This window comes from Helianthus annuus, chromosome 1 (assembly GCF_002127325.2).
Source record: "Helianthus annuus cultivar XRQ/B chromosome 1, HanXRQr2.0-SUNRISE, whole genome shotgun sequence".
NCBI classification, from domain to species: Eukaryota; Viridiplantae; Streptophyta; class Magnoliopsida; order Asterales; family Asteraceae; genus Helianthus; species Helianthus annuus.
In genome coordinates this window covers 57,287,232-57,300,625 of record NC_035433.2, presented here as the reverse complement: position 1 = coordinate 57,300,625, position 13,394 = coordinate 57,287,232, and the positions used below count along the sequence as shown (strand labels likewise).

The following is a 13,394-nucleotide window of genomic DNA, read 5'->3' as shown; positions in this document are numbered from 1 at the left end:
GAAAAACGGATTAAAATAGGTGAACGACGCGTTTTACGCGTCTTAGTGCAACCGACGGTCTAACGCGACAATGACGAATACCGACATTATTTTATATAGTTTTAAGTCTAAAATTTTAATTTACGATGTTATGGAGCGTTCGGGCTCTTGATAACGGGCCTCGTGAGAACTTCGGGCCTCTTAGACACGAGAGTGGGCTTGTGGGCCTTGGGCCCAAGCCCACTTAAAATAAGAAAACTCTATAAATAAGGGGTGTTTCACGCAATTTCCTTTCATTCTCAACAAATATACACACACACAAAGAGCACACAGACTTTATGTCTGTCTTTCCTCTCTCTCTCGGTTATATACCCATGCCAATAAAACACAGAGAATACACTTTCTCAAACACACAACACATACACATTCAAACCATACTTCTTTTTCAAAACCATACACAAACAACACTACAACCTCTTCTTAAACAAGAATCAGTCAACAACCACAGCCGCATGCCCCCCCCCCCTCTCGGTTCCGATCTCGACAGTGGAGGAAGACGCGCCGCCATGAGCGGCGGTGGTGGTGGCTCTGATCTACGGCAACACCCCCCTAATTTATGAATTACGGCTGCCACCACTAGATGGTGGTGGTGTGCGGCAACGCTACACAGAGGAAGACGAGAGAGAGACCGAGAGAAGAGATAGATGGAGGAAATCTCCGGCGGTCGGAGACTCGGACCGGCGATCGGAGACTCAAACCGTCTTCGGTTCATTTATCTGGCGGTCCTTGCCTTGGTCCGACGGGTCTCACGGGTTCGCAGTGGTTCGTGTCTTTATCTGACGAGTTCACGGTAAGCCCGTTCTTTCTTTTTCGTCTCCTGTTGATTTTGAGGTTAAAGGATGATGATTGTTGTTGATTTGTTGAAGATGATGATGTGCTTAATCGGCTGATGGTTTTGTTCGGGTCAGTTCACGGCATGTTTCGGTTCGGGTCTCGCGGCACGGTTCGGCTCGGGTAACTGCTTAGAGTCTAGGGTCAGATATGGACCTCGGTCAACCCGAGCCAACTCGGGTCAACAAATACAACTCAGCAGACTCGGTTCAAGGTTCAAGTTTCGTGGTTCGGTTCGGCTGACTCGGTCAAACCGAGTCAAACCCGGTCAACTCGGTGAAACCTGGTCAACTCAGCGAGTCGACTCAGTCAACCCAGTCGGTCAACTCAGTTGACTCGGTCAACTTAGTCAACGCCTCGACGCGAAGAATGGTAACGGTTTAACGATCGAGATTAATTATGTTATTTTTCTAAGTTTCAATCTTACGTAAAAACGAGCTCGAACCGAACAAAACGATGAGTTATTAGTTAAATATTAACTTGGTCTTATTTATTATTTCGTTTATATAAATTGGCTATGCATAAAAATTATTGAATTGTTGATTGAATTTTGAAAATATAACGACACTTTAGTTGTCGGGGCGTCCAAAAACAGAGGAAACTCTGCCCGTTTTTCGAGAAAACCCGAAAACAAAATGTGTTTTATTGTAAAGCGAGAACTATATAAGTTTAATGACTTTTATGAAAAGAAACACAAAAGAATATTACTTTCAACGACACTCTGCAACTTTCGAAAACGACTACTCGGAAATTATTTAAAACAAATAGATATAGTTATTATATTTATTTTAAAACTTGAAAATTCTACAAACCTTTTATAAAAATCAGTATAATTACTTATATTGTTTTAAACGACGATGACTCGAATTCGTTATTACAAATAAATATAGTTTATATATTTATTTCGGACATCAAACAAGACAACGGTTCTTTTGTAAACTTAAATATAGTTTATATATTATTTCAAATACCAAACGACACGAATTGTTTTATAAAATAAATATAGTTTTTATATGTATTCCAAATATCAAACAACATGAATTCGTTTTTATAAAAATAAGTATGGGTTATATATTTATTTCTAACATTAAACACTAACGAATTCTTTTACAAAAATAAATATAGCTTTATATTTGTTTCAAACATCAAACGACTCGTATTCGTTTATAAAAATAAATATAGTTATATATTTATTTTCGAACACAACAACTCGATGACAATTTTATAGAATAAATATAACTTTTTATATTTATTTCAAACGCCGAAACGGCATATACATATATTTTGGCAAATATATACAAGACGTAATATATATAATACAAGTTTATTATATATTACTTTCATACGAATATTTCTATATACACAAACGACTTCTCGGGACGACAAGCGGTCTTAACAATATATTTATATATTCTTATATAAATATTTATTTGTTTTTAAATATCTCGAGAATCAAGTCTTTTCAAGACTTATTAGTTATTATCGACGATAAACGATACTTATCAAATATGACCTAATCGGTTCCATTAACTTAACAACTTACCGTTGAATCATTCGGTTAACGATTCGGTAGAGCTCGGTGACACGTAGTTTAGTTACCGTGTTTATCTAGAAACTCATAAGATATTCTGTGTTAGGAATATTGTAGAATGCACGCTAGCGAGTCTCATCTTGTAAACGACATCACGAAGTCGTAATTAGCTAGCTTTGCACAAGGCAATTCAGGTGAGTTCATAACCCCACCTTTTTATGGTTTTACATTTTTACAAATGTTTTCGGGGTGGAAAGACACGCACGTTTTGTAGAAACATACAAAGTTTTCGATGAACAAAGATTGCATATTTTTAGACAAGCACTTGCAAGAACATACGAGGTTTTTGAAGGAACAAAAACTATATATTTCTAAACCATGTTACAACACGTTATAACTAACACAAATGATTTGTGATTTTCATTGAACTCAAATGGTTTACGAATGATTCATACTAAATATGCCGGTTTTACAAAACAAATGCGTATTATCGAAATGCGAATGATTTTCATGACTAGGGATGGGATCGTCCTAGTTATAATAATGGGGCTGGGTTGGTCTGCGTTTGAAGAACGGGACATCCAGTGAGTTTCGTGTTCCCCCTTTTCTTTTAACTGTTTTCAGTTTTATAACTCCGAGGGTGAAGTACATGTTATAACTGTTTACAAACGTTATTATTTGGTATGGTTAGCTAAGGAAGGGTACACCTAGATCATGTTAGTGGTGGGTATAACGCTTAAGGCCATCAATCCTCGTTGTAGGACCGAGGGACGTGAGTGATAGATCTATTTGGGTGTAGCGAGCCCGCCCATGTTGGACCAGGGTTGGCCCATGGGTAGACTATGTCTTACAGCCGGAAGCCCGGTGCAAAATCTGCTAGGTTTGAGCTTTCCTGCATCACGTCACACATATCAATGGCCTTGCAAACCATTGGTGATCTGTTTTTCCTTGTTGCTTTCATACCGGGATTTACAAACATACATACATACTTACAATAATTACAAATGTTTACAAGGTTATTTCGAGCTCACAGTGTTTATATAATAGGCCAGGAAAAATGATTTTTCTGTATTTACACGACAACTTTAAAACCTATTATCAAAAAGATTTGCTTTAAATATTTTTCAAAACAAACTATGAACTCGCTCAACTTTATGTTGATTTTTTTGCATGTTTCTTTCTTAGGTTACTTTTCACAAATTATGCCACAGTTGGAATAGGAGAACCATTGGAGATACGAGTACTTAGTGGCGCTCATTTTCTAGAAGTCTTACCTTATTTGCTTCCGCTGTGTAATGAAGATACCAGTCCAGTCATGCCAGCTCTGATATTTTCGGGGTGTGACAAAAACAACACTTCAGACATAAATAAAAACCACAAAGAGTCTTCAAAATAAGTGGTTTCTACTTATCTCTCATAAGAAATGTTTTTTCATAAGCATCTAATTGTTAACCTTAGATAGCTTCTTCCGGGTTCTTCTCACATTAGAGGATAGCTCACCAACATTTACAACATCTTGAACTGTCCGCTTTCCATTGGGATTTGGTCCAGAATCCTTTTCAACTTCAACGGCTGAAGAGTCGGCCGTAACAGAGACAACATCCTTGCAACAGATCACAAAACAACTATTGATCTCATTTAATAAAATAATGAACTCTAAAAACATATTAAACATACTTTCATAAATAAATACTCACCCTTGAAGTTCGTTCAGCAGAAACCTGGGAAGATTCTGAAAGGTTAACATCTTTAACTTCAGCTACTTCTTGAGTAACCTAAAGGATCGTAATATATGATATTATATAAAAAAGTGTAGAAACCAGTTTTTTAACCTCAAAAGAAAAATAAATAGATTGAAAAAGTAATTTATATAATACCTTATCAGCATTTTCATCACCATTATCATCTCCACCAACCAACTCAACAATTATTACTAAATCATTATATGTTTTTTGCACGGTATAAACACGATAGCCATTTTAAGATTGAATTCTAAAACATCAATCTTAAAAGCGACCTTCTTATCAACCAATAGAAATATCTCATGAGGGAAACATTCAGTATCATTTGCCTTCACCTGCCTTTCTCTTATGTCAGTTGCCGCTAATCCAAGAAGCTTCTAAAAATCTTTATCAAATATAACAAAAGAAACACTACCACTCTCATCCTGCACCCGGACTTGCACCTTGAACCTGAAATATATACAAATGCCTAAGTAAGCTCCCAAATTATATTGAAATATCAGCCTTAAACTGTTATTTATATAAATAAAATGTTAAATAATCATCATTGCTTACTTTGTTGTGATGGATGTACATTCACTACGACATTTGGGACAAACCAAAGAAGTCGCAGGCAATTGAAGAATATTATCCAAAACATTTTCAACATTCTGTAAGTATTCACTGTTAGCTATAACCTTCTTGAAACACCTACGACATGCAGGATAAAACCAAACATACTCTTCTTGCACAATCTTAATTATCGCAACCACAACACAAGACATTTCCTGTAAAAACAATATATCCACTTGTAATCTATAGTTTGACAAACATGCAGGTGATAAACCAAACAAATAACCAAACTATATAAAAAGATGTGAAACCTTTTCTATCTCACTAATCTCATCAACATGTTTCCTCACACCATCTGTTACAAATTCTTTATGCAATGGAAAACCACTTTGAGATGATAGTATTGTTTGAGAAGTAGAACCACTCCCTTGTCCATGTTTCAATATAAGACTTTTCAATACCACAAATGATTATAATTAGTATACAGATAACATGAAACAAAGTATTTGACTTGAACATCTATATACAGTACAAATGATGTTGACAAATTACTTCCTCCTTAGCTGATTAACTTCATCGATTTCTTCATTCAAAAACATTCGTGTTGCAAACTTATCACTTTGAATTGTATACTCACCTACATGCAAAAGTATATAAATATTTAGTCAACCTGTTATTATATTGCCAAAAATAAAGAATATAGTTATGATTTGCAAAAAGCAACAAAAATTACCTTTCCATTCCTTATACTTTCCATGATGTATAACAGTCATCACATACTCATGAGCTGGGGTTTTAGAGATGAACTCGTTAAATTGCAGAGCATAATCATTCCACACAGTACATCGCAAAATCGTACCCCTACATGAAAACAATATTCGTGTGACGATAAACTAAACACTAATTTATGACCTTTTTTATAATCTATAAAATCAAAACCAAATTGAGTGAATAACAACACAAAATCAAAGGAAATTTGTGACATTTATTAAAGTAGTAAATGAGCCACAAATTAACTAATATATTCACTTGAAGAATAAATCGTTGATCTCATTTATTACCATGATTCCACATTAGATACAAACACTATAGATCTCATTTATTACCACTACCATGATTCCACATTAAATACCAACATTCTTGATCTCATTTATTAACATCATTAAATACAAACAATGATTTGTACATGACTGAACATGTAAACGGCCACTTACTCCAAGTCTTGAATATCAAAATTCATCTTCTTAGTTTCTTTTGGAGGTCGACCAAAGAATTCAAGATCTCCACACCAAACCACAGATCCAGCAACATCTATATGATCACATTATACAACAGTATAAGTAAAAATTTCTAATTTTATACAGAGAAGACATGATTAAAAAAAAATATGCACTACCAACACTCAACGATTTTAATGCCTCTCCTTGAAGAATATCTTGATAAGCTCTAAAGTTGAAACCATACTCAACACCTTGCCAATCTCTCACAGGTGAAACAGTTGTGCATCGATAAAAGTTGATTTTATAATCATGTACTACAACTTTATATAAATCTTTATTTTCACCAACACCAAATTTCGACAAAATAACAACAACATCTTCTTGAAGATGTCCATCAAAAACAGGTATCAAATGACTTTTAATACCTGCTTGAATCTTAGCACCCTAAAGAACATTTAAACAAAGTATTTGTAGCATACAAAACTACAGTCTCTGATAGAACGCAAAAACACAAATACAAATTACCTTTTCATCAATGAAGATGAGATCCATTTTATAACCTTGATTCCATTTTCGAATAATCCTCGCTTTCATATGCCACATATCTTTCGCATGATTCAAACCGTTAACAAAACTAAGATTGTTACTCTTAACTGATGTTGACATGCTTCTAATTCGGAATTCGGATTGAATTCAAATTTCAAATTTCAAAATCCGAAATCTGAGAAGATGGGAGTGTGATCAAATATGAAAAGGGAAATGAGAAGAAAAGCCTTATATAAGAAGATTGACAGGAGTTCGTGAGTGACATGCATTAATTGCAAATTACTTATTCCCATGCATTTTGAATTTGAAATTGCCGGCAATTAACCTTTAACCTCTGCTGATATAAAAGCATTATATAAAATTTCAACCTCTGCTGGGTACTAAATTATAGACGGATATATATGGGCAAATGTTTTCTTGGTAGAGGTTTAATTGGATTTTAAAGTGATTTTATATATTAAGACTTATGATGCAATAATGACATAAGAAAAGCATTGTTGGACAGCCTCTATGGCTGTCACTTAGATTTCTTCTTTTATAGAAAGTGTAGATATAGATAGATACGTACTTATCAGGAAACGAAAACATTATAACTAAAGATCGTATAAAAGAAGGTGGGGTGCACCTGAAAATATTTGATATTAAAAATTAAAGAAGTTGGGATATATATTTTTAACTAATTAGAGTTATCACAAATATATTTTTAAATTTTGAAATTAAAATTTAAAGAAGTTGGGATATTTTAATTAATTAGAGTTATCACAAATATATTTTCAAAAATATATATGGATATCTTTTAGATATATGTTATTCTAAAGGAGGAGGAGATGTTGATACATGACATTTTTTGGAATCATTTATTAGAATTTAGATTTAGATTAGATTAGATTAGATTTAGATTCAATATATCTTCACTATATAATCTTTGAATGATTACTTTTGTTATCAAGTTTAGTAAATTGCAATTTACAGTTTCATTTAAAATTTTAGCTATAGATTAAATGGGTTAGGATATAATAGAAAGTTTATTTAGCTAGGAAGGCTAGGAAGTAATCTTGACCATCAATTGATTTAATCAAGGGCTAAGATTAAATGAGGGAAATTGAAGGGAAGAAAAGAGGCGCGTGGGTTTGCGTAAGGGCATTGTAGTCAATCCAAGACAATAGTTTCTCTCTCCTCCAATACTCCCCCATTTTTTAAACATTAATAATTTTTTCATATGACATTATTTTTTATAAAAATTGCACAAAAAAACGAGTGTTTTTAATCTTTAAAACGAGTACACTATTGCTGTATTTTCGAAAAAATTTCGAATACCCAGTTGCGTAAAACGCAATGGAAAACACACAGTTGCGTAAAATGCAATAGACAAAAAAACGTAAAAAATGACTTTTTTTTTTAAACGCAATGCACAAAAAACACAAAAAATGTCTTATTTGTAAAATGCAATCGCCGGAAAATACTTAAAAATGTCTTATTTCTAAAACGCAATGGCCTAAAACACAAAAGAAAGTGTACTTTCTAAAACACAATGGACTGAAAACACATATAAATGTGTTTACCTAAAACGCAATGGACTAAAAACACTTCAAAAATTTGTTTTCCTGAAACGCAATGGCCAGAAAACACTCAAAAATGTCTTATTTCTAAAACGCAATTGCCTAAAAACACAAAAGAAAGTGTACTTTCTAAAACGCAATGGACTGAAAACGCATAAAAATGTCTTATTTGTAAAACGTAATGGCCAGAAAACACTTAAAAATGTCTTATTTGTAAAACGCAATGGCAAGAAACACTTAAAAATGTCTTATTTCTAAAACGCAATGGCCTAAAAACACAAAAGAAAGTGTATTTCCTAAAACGCAATGGACTGAAGACACATAAAAATGTGTTTACCTAAAACGCAATGGACTAAAAACAATTCAAAAATGTGTTTTTCTAAAACGCAATAGCCAAAAAACACATAAAACTGTCTTATTTCTAAAACGCAATGGACACATAAAACTGTCTATGAATTGTCTGAACCAGGAAGTAGGAGATCAAAAACTGTCTACGAATTTTTGTCTTCGAAATGAGGCAATTTCTGGAAAATTAAATTTTCTGATGCATTTTTATTAAAGCAATTTATATAAAAAAACGTAAAAAATGATTTTTTTCTAAAACGCAATGCACCAAAAACACAAAGAAATGTCTTATTTCTAAAACGTAATGGCCAGAAAACACAAAGAAATGTCTTATTTCTGAAACGCAATAGTCTAAAAACACAAAAGAAAGTGTACTTTCTAAAACGCAATGGACTTAAAACACATAAAATGTCACACCCTGACTTTTGCGGAAGCGTATGATGTGTGACTTGTTCCATACCATTGTATTCAATCATAATAAACAGTTATATGATCAAAACGATGTTCATCTATTCATTAAGTTTAAAGTATCACAAACACAGTTATTTAAGTTTTAAACACAACCTTCGACTAAGTTACAAATCGACAAAAGTGGATGACATCTAAACTTGGAATTTACTTCTAGAAATAACACCAGTGTCCAAGATCCAACTTGTTACCTGAAATACATGTAATTTTGAAAACATCAACAGAAGTTGAGCGAATTCATGCATTTTGTATGAGTACTGATAAGCTTGTAAACATTTTAGAGACTCCTTTGAAAACAGGTATGAAAAGCATCTATGAACAGGTCAAATTAATGTTATGCAAGGACATTAATGCATATGAAGACATAGGGAGTACTCAATATGAATAGGCTTATACCCTTATCGATTTCCTCTCGACTGTGTCAAATTTCCCTTCGACTGTGTCAATTTACCTTTCCTGTGTCAATTTTACCCTTGACCGTTGTGGATTTACCTCGACTGGGACACCGAAGCACTCAAGTAGTCACATAAGGACCATGAGTGGGGCTCGGCCGTACCCGTTAGATCTAACCTTCGTCCATAATTAAGAGTTAATGGCATTTCAATTTCAATCTATGATCACATGATCTATAATTCATTTCATAGCCAATTCATATCATTTAAACGTATGCTACATGTATTCCACCCCCGAGACTTATAAATCCGAAAACAGATAAGAGAAAAAGGGGGACATGAACTCACAGTTTTGCGTTCTTCAATCCGACGTAACTCAAGCTGCTACTAGTGTGCACGACTACCTACAACGTATTACGGTCTATTAGACGAGCGGGTCGTGCCTTGACTTAGTATTAATTAGTGTCTTTGAGTTACGTTTCTTTGTGTCCTTAATTTTATTCCAAGTTATATAATTATTTGTTAAAATAATAAATATTTTAACTTAAATTATATTTATAAACTTTGGAATATTAGTTAAAATAATACATTTTAACTTGTCAGGTTTATGTATTTGTACTTGTATAACTTCCCGAGGACGGGTGTATTTGTATTCGTATTCTTATCCTTCTATATTTTGCCAAGTATCAATCGCGTATTCCGGTGTGTAATTATATGTACGAGAATACGTATTTTTATCGTGTTTATTAAGTATCTCATACTTAATTTTTGTATTAACTTTTCCGGAATAATATTTCTAATAAAATACATCAATATATATTCCCAAAATATATATTTTAAGAAATATTACATAGAAAAAATATTTATAATTTTTCCTTGGCAAAAATATTTATACTTTTCATATAAGTCTCAAAAATAATATATTTTCTAGTCTAACTTACAATATATATATATATAAATCTATTTTTCACCCAAAAATAATATGTCCAAAGTTTATTTAAGAAAATATATATTTTCTCCCAGAAATAATATATCTTCTAATAATTCCAAGAAAATATATATTTTTACTTACCAAAAATAATATATTTTCTCCTTGTCAAAAATATGATATATTTTGTAATTATTGTAAAAATCATATTTTTGGTCTTCTTGGTGCCCAAAATACTAATTACCAAAATATACCTACGAATTTATTCCCGGAATATTTTTGTGAGTTATATTCCTTTGTTCGGTTTCACTCATATCTTGGGTATAATTTGTGTATTCATATTCTTGGGATTTTGATAATATTTTGGATTATAATTTTTGGTATTTTTGATGAGTTATATTATTTCAAGTCCTAAAATAATATAACTAATACACATAATATACAAATAATCACACACATGGTGACATCTAAATATATATTTTCCTAAATACATATTTAGTCACTTTTATTTATAGAAACCAACCTCCAATAGTTATAATTTTTGTAACAAAAATTATGGCAAACTTTACATGAAAATTCATGGTTTGAAATATACTTGTAAATATTTATTTAGAAATATTTTTCTAAGTGTTTAATTTTTAGAAAATTTTTGCCATAGTTTCCCCTAAAAATGAGGTTTCCATACCTTGAAGGCATATCATTTTCTTTTATAAATCAACACAATCCATCAACAATCAACAATAAACAATCTATACTTACCAGTTTTGCCAAAAATCAAGCATAAACTACCACTTCATGAACTTGAAAATTTACAAAAATTCGTAGTAACTTACTAGTGTGTTTAGTAAGCCTAGTTACCCTTTAAAGTGTGGTTGATTCTTTAAAAACATCATCTTTGAAGAATCTAGATCTTTACAACTTATAATCACATTTTCTAAAAATGTTTCTTCTTGGATTTTTCTTGTTACATAAGTGTTTCTACACTTGTTTAACCTCTAAAAACATGGTTGATTTCTTTAAGAACCAAGATTAAGTAAACTTTGTATTTTTAACTTGGTTTCTTGAAAAATCATTCTTGAAATCTTAGATTTACAAGACTTACAACTCACTTTAATCATCATTTTACAAGAAAACAATATATTCTTTCAAGTTCATGATTTATGTAAGGATGATCTATGGATCTTTAACACTTTCATCCTCTCATCTTGCTAGATTATGTTTTTAATCATGATTTAGCAAGATCATATGATGATCTACATCATTTACATAAGTAAACAACAATCAACAAGTGTAACAACATATAAACATCAAGATTTCTTTAAGATTTAAGCTTATGTTCATGTTTCATTCTCTTGATTCTTAGTGTTCTTCAAGCTTAACATCATGTATCTTCTTTTAACCACTTAAATAAGATGTAAAATGAAGAGATTAGTGTTCTTACTACTAGCTCAAGGCTAGGGATGCTCAAGAGAAGAAATGAGGTGGATAAAAGCACTAGTGAGAGGTCCTTCAAGTTCCGTTGCTTGCAACCTTCTTAGATAGGCCTGAGACACCTTAGAATCACCTTGGATTACTTGAGATTGGATTGAAATTGAAGGTGCATGTATGGATGGTGGTGGTCGTGAGCTTAGAGGAAGGGAGAGGAGGTGTGGGTGTTGTTTGATGTATAAAAATGAGAAAGGTTTTAGTCTTGTAGTTTTTATAACTTCCATCCAACAATTAGGGTATAAGGCATAATGTGCCTAGAATACTCTCAACAAATCTATTAAAATATAGTAAATAAATATTGTGTGGGACCCATGTCCACTAACCGGCCATCAAAAGGGGGGGGGGGTAAAGTGTAACATTTAATGGTAAGTTAAGTGTTTTAGTTAGATTTCAAGTATACTAGTTAGGGTTATAGGTGTTATATACTTACAGGATGTGTTATGATGTTTGGTGACCATAACTAGCTTCGTAACACTAAAACAATGTTTCTAGTGAAAATTTGGTGTTCCGGGTAGTGTCCGGTTGTTCGTTTCGTTACTGTTCGTTAAAGTGCTAAATTGCACAGTTTAGTGTGCTTTATGTAGTCTTTTATGACAGTTTTGGTTCCCGACACTTAGGAAAGTATTCTGGACCATTAAATCATATTTCTGCATTATATTTAGATGTTAAAAGCTGAATTTCTGTTGAATTTATTTATTTTCTGCAGAATTTTGCAGTTTTCGTGTGTTTCTGGCACTTTCCGGTACCTATGTCATCACTAGGAAGGTAGTTTTGTAATCCCTCTTTCCTATACACTATACTAGTGTAACCCTTGGTCCTGGGGATTATTTTGTGTCTCAACATCATGTCTGTCTAAGTACTGAACTCCCGTCAGTATTTCTAGTTTGTCTAATAGCCGTGCCAACTCTGTTCTGTGCATTAATAGAACTATATTGTGTTGCATGTAGTAATGATAAAAGTGTTGCAACATGAAATGCCATTGTATGTATATAACAGTAATCAGAATTTCATTCGTCTTGTAAACTAAATCATGCTCAGTTATTAAAGCACAGATTACTGTTTAATATTGTACGGAATGCATGGAAAAGTGCCAGTTGTCACATAAAAATGTGTTTTACCTAAAACGCAATGCACCAAAAACACAAAGAAATGTCTTATTTCTAAAACGCAATAGCCAGAAAACAATTAAAAATGTCTTTTTTTATAAAACGCAATGGACTGAAAACACATAAAAATGTGTTTTTTCTAAAACATAATCGACCCCAGCCATGGGCTCTGCCCCTTGGACCCCGCCAGGGGCTGCCGTCCCTTGGACCCTGCTCCCAGGGGCGCTGCCCCCGGACCCCCGCCAAGATCGTAAAACGTAATGACTCAATTCAAAAACCCAGATCGTAAAAATGCAATTCAAAAATTTCTTACATAGATCGAAAGCCAGTTTCTTTAGATTTCTTCAACGATTGACGAAATTTGAATGTTAGAAACACTTATCAGCGAACGAATCGAGTGATTCGCTTCAAAATCACAGGAAAAAAAATGATATATTGTATGAAATTAAACTGGGTTTCTTCAAAAAAGCTGAAGAACACGTTGATCGGGTGTTTGAATCATTGACTGGTGACGAAAATCGCACTATAATGTAGTGATTATTGAGATAGAAACTGAAGAAATGGTTGAAGATGGTGGGTTTTGAAAATGGTGGGTTTTGAAAATGGTGGGTTTTGAAGTTACAGAGAGAAGAAGAAGGGAGAAGATT

General features: G+C 33.0%; 1 long non-coding RNA gene across 1 annotated transcript; it reads left to right on the top strand.

The window, feature by feature from the left end:
- Nucleotides 1-300: 300 nt before the first annotated feature.
- On the top strand, nucleotides 301-1,413 carry LOC118481232. The gene is made up of 2 exons (XR_004864968.1): nucleotides 301-829; nucleotides 906-1,413. It is a non-coding gene; the product is annotated as an uncharacterized LOC118481232 (long non-coding RNA).
- Nucleotides 1,414-13,394: the final 11,981 nt, after the last annotated feature.